Raw genomic sequence first — 6,555 nt, forward strand, 5'->3', positions numbered from 1 at the left:
TGGCACCCAGGAAAGTCCTGCTCCATCTCCCTCCACCTCATGGGCAGCTGCCCCTGTCCAGGCTCTTATCGGGCCCACAGCCCTTTCTCACTTTCACGTTTAATTTATGTTCACTTTTAAGCATATTTCCCCAAGGTAACAAGAAGAACAAAACTTTTGACATTGTTTCACCCTGGAACCCAGGGTTGCATGCTGGAAACCTCTGTCCTGCATGTTTCACTGCTGCCCAGTGTGGGATGCGAGGGTGGGAGGAAGGAACTCCAGAGCATTTTGGAAGGAGGGGAGACTCTCCAGCCTAGCATGGACCGTTCGTATGTGGGACAGAGATAAGGGACTACAAGCCTGACATGCTGGTGCTGCAGACAATGTGATCTGAAAGATCGGTTTATGACCTTTCAGGCTATATTTTGTCAGCTCCTCTCGCGTTCCGTAACAATACAGAGGGGCTGATGGGTTTAGATGCTGGCCACTGCAATGCTGCCACTGTATTGCTTCATTTGTGGGCTGGGACACAGCCATACTTCTGTTCTCCTCATTTTTGCTGTTTCCCGGACTGAGCATTGCTCCAGCCAGTCTGTAATATCTGTTCTGTCAGGCTACATACAACTGGTAACATGAAAAATATCTTTCAGTGTCTGCGTAAAACTGGCAGCCCCCGATGTACCTGTGAATGTGATGCTGTTCTGCAAAGGCTGCAGCTACATTTCACCTCTTCCTTTAATCTAGTTATGACTGTTTGTAACTAATGTGGATGGACTTACTCCTGGTGTTTGCCATTCAGCAGCCCTGTAGGCTCTCCAGATCATACTGAGGCTCACCATGACTGAGCTAAGGTTTTACCATTTCTGAGAAGGAACCCTGAAGATGCCAGGATTTCTGAGAAGCCTTGCCCTTTTTGTTTTTTCTTTGGTAAAGTAGAGAATTTTGCCCTAGATAATTTTTTTTGAGCGGAGAGGGGGTATCAAACTCTGAGATAGATAATTTTTACTTTGGAATTAGCAAGAAAATGGTTCAAACTTTCATTCAATATCCGGTTATTGTCCCAGAGTCTGTGTCTCTTCAACACCCAAGTCCCCCTGCCCCCATTTTAAACTATCTTGTGAGAATTCTGTATCTCCAGCACTAGCTAAAGTAACTGTTCTGGATTCTGCAAGTCTCCCCTACCATTACAAAAGCTTTTTCTTCTGCCCAGGATACACTTCTCCACTCTCAGCTTTTTACAAAGTCTCCATGGCAAGCTAAGGAAATCTAAATGACCAATTTCCATTATTGTTTTCTTCATCATGCACCCCCCTTCTATTTTTTTTTTTTTTTTGCTTATTTAGTTTGAGTGGGTTTTTTTTCAAAGAAAAGCATGAGCTTACTTTCTTAGCCCACTGGAAGTGTCTTTACTTTGGTGTCAGACATGGCAGAAAATGACACAGGAAAGTCTCCTGGTTTTGTGGAGAAAAGACAGCCCTTCCTGTCATGTCCAAGGAGCCGCTCCTGCAGCAGACAAATGCCACTGGAACAAGAGGCAGAAAGAGACTTGCACACACAGGATTTTGGAGCATACAACCAGAATAAGGTCAGGAACATGTGCTCCTTTTTTGAGAACATCCTACTGTCAATGGAGGACCGAGTCACTCTCTAACAGCCACCTAGGTGAGGGCTGCCCATATGCCAGCGTGACTCTGCATCTACTTCCCGTTAGGGGAAGAGCATTTCAGACTTCGCTCAGCACTCGTCATGAGCCTCGTCTCCTGTTTTGCCAGGAGCAGGAGGGGGCAGGGAGAGCGGCGTGGCCGCGCAGCCGGAGCCGCACCGTGTCAGCCAGACGTGCACGGTGCAGCAGGCAGGGCTGGCTGCACAGAACCAGGCGGGGGAGAGACAGAGAAGATTGGGGGTTGCTCAGCCCCCTGGAAATCAGAACGGCTGATCTCTATCTCCTGTGCTTCGCTGGTTTGTTTGCTTTAAAAAACATCACATACTTGGTACTGACACCTATAGCTAAGGTTACTCGATATTTTCCATCACAAGTCTGTTTTCAGTTACTCAGAACTTTGCCAGACATCAGATACTCAGATTCGAATTTTCCATGTTTATTTTCACTTTTTTTTTTTCCTGAAGATGGAGGCACTTAGTAAGGCGTAAAAAACAAATGCTATTTTGCAATTATAAAAATTTGACTTTGACACCAGTCTTTTAACATAGAATTATGTATATAATGAACAACAAAAGCTGCAAGCAACACACGAAAGTTAAGAATGCTTATTAGTTACCATTTTTAGGTTCTCATTTCCCGAAAGTGCCTTAGAGATGCCCCTCTTCATGAAACAAATAGTTGGATCCAGCCAGGGAAGGAGCCAGCGGTCTCAAAGGGGCTGCAACAACACCCCACTGGTTTGAGCTGCCTGGACTGCAGTTCTGCCATACCTATTTTTGCCTCCTGTATCAAAGCTGGTGCATGCTGGCAAAAAAAATCACTAACACCGACTCACATCTCTTGAGCTCATTTAGCAGAAACACTGAAAAAACAGGCTGGGACAGAACTCTCCTTCATCTCCTACATCCAGCTGGATCTGGGAGAGGTGTTTCCAGCGCTGCACCCAGCAACAACTTGTGCTCCAGGGAACGCTGCTAATTAGCCTGGAGGTTGCATTCCCCGTTTGGCTGGGTTGAGAATAGCACTGCTGCTGAGCAGAGCTGATGGACTCGGGCTGGCTGGAGAGGAGGGGACTCAAATCTCGATGGTGATACCTACTAAGTCACCATGGGCTCCAAACCGGGCAGGGGTTTGCAGAGCTGCCACAGGCACACGTGTCCGGAGGAGGTTTCCTCTCATCTCGGGCAAGAACCAGACCGGGTACTTTGGGGCTGTGCCCCCGGTGCAGAAAGCAAGGATCACATGTGCTCTGGGATGGACCGTGCAGGGACATGTCTTGCTTTGTGCCATCTTTGTGCACGCTTCTCGAACTTAGAAGTCAGAGCTTTGTGACATTTCGACTTAGACGGCAACTTTCGTCCTAAAAACGATACATTGGTACTAATGTACAAATGAGACGCTGAGATGCTTCACAGTCCCAGTTTGAATGGCTGTGGGTTTTTTCCCCCCCTCAGCTATGCTGGGGTGAGAATTTGCTTGCGAGGGCAAGCAGGAGCCCGCAGCCTCGCCATGCTGGGGACCCGGCCGAGGGTTCCTCGGGAGCCCACGTGCAGCCGGCAGCCAGGAGCCCGCCCCGGCTTGTGCCCCGTGCCCGGCGCATCCCGGCGCTCCCATCCTCCCGCCGCGCTGCCCCGGGGGGCGGCGGGGCCCGCGCGGCCCCACCCCGCATCCCATAATAGTTCACAAAGGCGACTCCATCCCATAATAGCCACCCACGGGAAACACACCATGGCAACCACCCCCCACCCCACCCCCGCGCCATCCCATAATACCCTGCCGGCTTTATTGGTCCCGACTGAGGAGGGCAGGGGGGGCCGGGGCCGGGGCCGGACGGGGGCACCGCGGGGAGGTCCCGGCGGGCACCGCCAGGAAGCCTGGCTGGGGCTGCAGCCTCCCCCCGCCGTCCCGCAGCGCCCCCTCCTCCTTCCTGCTGCATCCCATAATACTTCCCAGAGAGGCAGCCCCGCCGCAAGGTAGAGCCATCCCATAATAGTGGCCCGGTCACACCGCGCTGGGAATGGTGCCATCCCATAATACTCTCGCCCCACGCCGGGGCTGCGGCGGGCCCTGCCATCCCATAATAGCCGCCCGCTTCCCCCCCCCCGCGCTCCTTGTGGGGTATCCTCCCCATCCCATAATACTCCCCCCGGCGGCACGAGCGCCCGCCATCCCATAATACGCCCTGCCACCCACCTGCCCCCCTCCGGTCGCGGGAGGCCTCGCCATCCCATAATAGTCGCGGCTCGCCCTTCCCCCCCGCGCAGAAGGGCTCGCCATCCCATAATACTCGCCGCCCGCCATGCCATAAAGCCGCGGCTGAGGCCTGACCCCGGGGGCCAGAGCTCGCCTGCCCCGCTCGGCCCGGCCCGGCCCGGCCCCCTCCCCTCCCCTCCCCTCCCCTGCACCTCCCCGCTCCTGTCTGCCCCCGCTTCCTCGCCCCAGCCTCGCCGCCGTGCTCCTCTTTGGCTTCCCCCTCACCTGGCAGCCCGGCAGCCGGTGCTGCCCCAGCTGCTGCCTTGGCCACGCGCCTTCCCAGAGCCTTGTCCTGGTGCCCCCAGCCCGTGCCGGGCCCCTCGCCGCGGTTGTGCCTTCCTCACTCAGCCCTCGGTGTCCACCCCCAGCCCAGGCACTGCCCGCCGTCCCGGCCACCATCGAGTCAGCAGAAAAGCACAAAGCTGGAGCAAGTGTCGTGCTGTGCCGTGCCATGATGCCCGTGACACGATGGGTGCGTGTCTGGTTCGGATGGAGCCCCCGTGGCCCAGGGGCCCAGGGCCACGCTGGCATGGCCTTTGTGACCACTGAGCCCTGACCTAGTTTGCCAGGTGCTGTGCTGCCGTTGGAAAGGCCTCCCGCTCCTTGCCTACGGCCACTGTGTGCCGCGTTGGGGTCGGCTCCCTATCCACTCACATCCGCGTTATCCTGCGCCTGGTATGGAAGATAACTCCAACTCCACATCTTGCCATCTGCTCATATTGAGTGTATATGTTTTATTTCTGAAGGCAGTTTTTACTGCTGTCTTTGGCTTTTGCTTTCAGCCCCATCCTGGCTTTTGTGCCCCAACTGGATTTAGTGTTATGGGCTGCAGGGAGTGTTTTGGAGCTGCTCCATTCTTCTGGGTTCTTTCACTACCTGCTGTTACAAGTACAGCTCAGCACTCGCAACGTTTACTTTTTGTTAAAGCCAGCACATGTGTCCTGATAGCTAAGAGAAGAAAAGGAAGTGTATGCCCCAGAAGCTGAAATAATGACATGTAAAAGGCTAATACACAGAAAAGAACCAAAAAACTGTAATTCCCCACACTCTGAACGACAGCTACAAATTATAGACTTCGTGGATTAAAAGGTGGGCTGGGAAGTAGTAATGTACAGTGACAAGAGACTGAGGTGTTTCCTTGTTGGATGGGATGCAGTAAAGATGCCTGCATCCCTTCAGTCAGATCCTGGTAGAACATTCCAAGGGATGAGGTCTTAGAGCAGCAGCAGCAGCAAGTTCAGATGCTGCTGCACGGAAAGGCAGGAAGCATTCTCTTTTCCCTGTGAGAAACCCATGGCTGCTGCTGCTTCCAGTGGGGAAGGTGCTCCATCGGGCCTCGCCCCGGTGAAACCAGAGAAGGGGTCTGCCAGGAGCACGCCCGTGGCTGCGTGCCCACCGGCAGCCCCAGCGGTGGCCACCGGCACCGGCAGTACTGCCGAGGTGTGGTCCCTTTGTCTGTCGGCTTTCCGGCAGCAAATGCAGGAGCCCCCTTTGCAAACTCTGTGTTTTACAGGGAGTCCCCCTGTGGCAGATCTGTTTTACAGGGAAAGCGTCTGCAGGGGAGCATGAGGCAGTCGAGGATGGAGTCTGCAAATTGCTGCCCGTTTTATTCTGCCTGTCATACGTTTTGTTTGCAGATGATCCTCTGGCATCTGTGAGAAACAAGCGAGCAAACACACGCAGCACTCCACTGCCTTGGAGAGGGAGCTCTGGACTCAGAGAATGGAAGACCTGAGTCCTTCTGACAATTCTTCCCACGCGCTTTCTTAAGGTTTCTGTGCACTTGGGCACCTATCAAGCTGGTCTCCAGCCTACCTCCTTGGGAAGATTCCTGTTTTTTCCTTCTTTTACCTAGAGAGTTGCTAAAGGACCAAGTGAGGTCGTGCCAGTTTGTGTTAACATAGAGCTTTAGTTTGCACTCCATGGTCCATACCACACCATTTGCATGTGATGTATTTAAAGCAACTTTGCATCTGTTTAGTAAAACATCAGGAATGCCTAATGCAGAGGACAAGGTTGAACTGCTCCAAGCCTGGCTTTTAATTGGATAAATCTGTGGTTTGGGGACACATTTGCTTAGTGAAAATCTGTCACAGTTTGGGTGCTCCTGTCCCCTGGCTGTTCACTACTGACCTCCTGCAGTAGATGTTGCTCCTCTCTTGGCTCTGGCAACAGAGCAGATGTGCCTGCTCATTGCCTGCTGCAGTGGGAAGTCCAGCTTTTCATGGCACAACAGCTGCAGGAGGAGGGCTGTTCTGACTGCAGTGGCCGTGTACAGACCCTGCTGGAGCATCCCACTTGTCAGGGCCTGCCTGCCCTGCCAGCAGCCATTTCCTCCTCTCCTCCTGTTCTCCTCAGCCACCATGTCAGGTGCTGTGCCGTGCAGCCTTTCCCGTCGTCTTGCACCTCTCACAGGCAGCCAGGGTGATTGCTGCAGCCTGGCTGCTGCCCCAGGGAGCAGGAGCTGCATTTCTGCAGGAGCCAGAGTTGCCACCCAGCGTCTGTGAGCTGCAAGCGGGCACAGGAATGGCATCGGCATCCCGGGCAGCGAGCCATGCCAGCCTGCAGGCTCTCAGTTTGATTGCACTCAGGGAACAGGTGCCTCATCCTTTAAGAATACACCAGATTTAATTATACCACTTCAAAATGTGCTGTCT

The 6,555-nt window shown here is 53.7% G+C and overlaps 1 long non-coding RNA gene across 1 annotated transcript; it reads right to left on the reverse strand.

Moving 5' to 3' along the window:
• Positions 1-2,062: 2,062 nt before the first annotated feature.
• LOC136569362 (uncharacterized) lies at positions 2,063-3,942 on the reverse strand. The gene is made up of 2 exons (XR_010785340.1): positions 3,839-3,942; positions 2,063-3,005 (listed from the first exon to the last, which is right to left on the reverse strand). It is a non-coding gene; the product is annotated as an uncharacterized lncRNA (long non-coding RNA).
• Between the last annotated feature and the right edge of the window lie 2,613 nt (positions 3,943-6,555).

This window comes from Molothrus aeneus, chromosome 2 (genome assembly GCF_037042795.1).
Source record: "Molothrus aeneus isolate 106 chromosome 2, BPBGC_Maene_1.0, whole genome shotgun sequence".
Lineage (NCBI taxonomy): Eukaryota > Metazoa > Chordata > Aves > Passeriformes > Icteridae > Molothrus > Molothrus aeneus.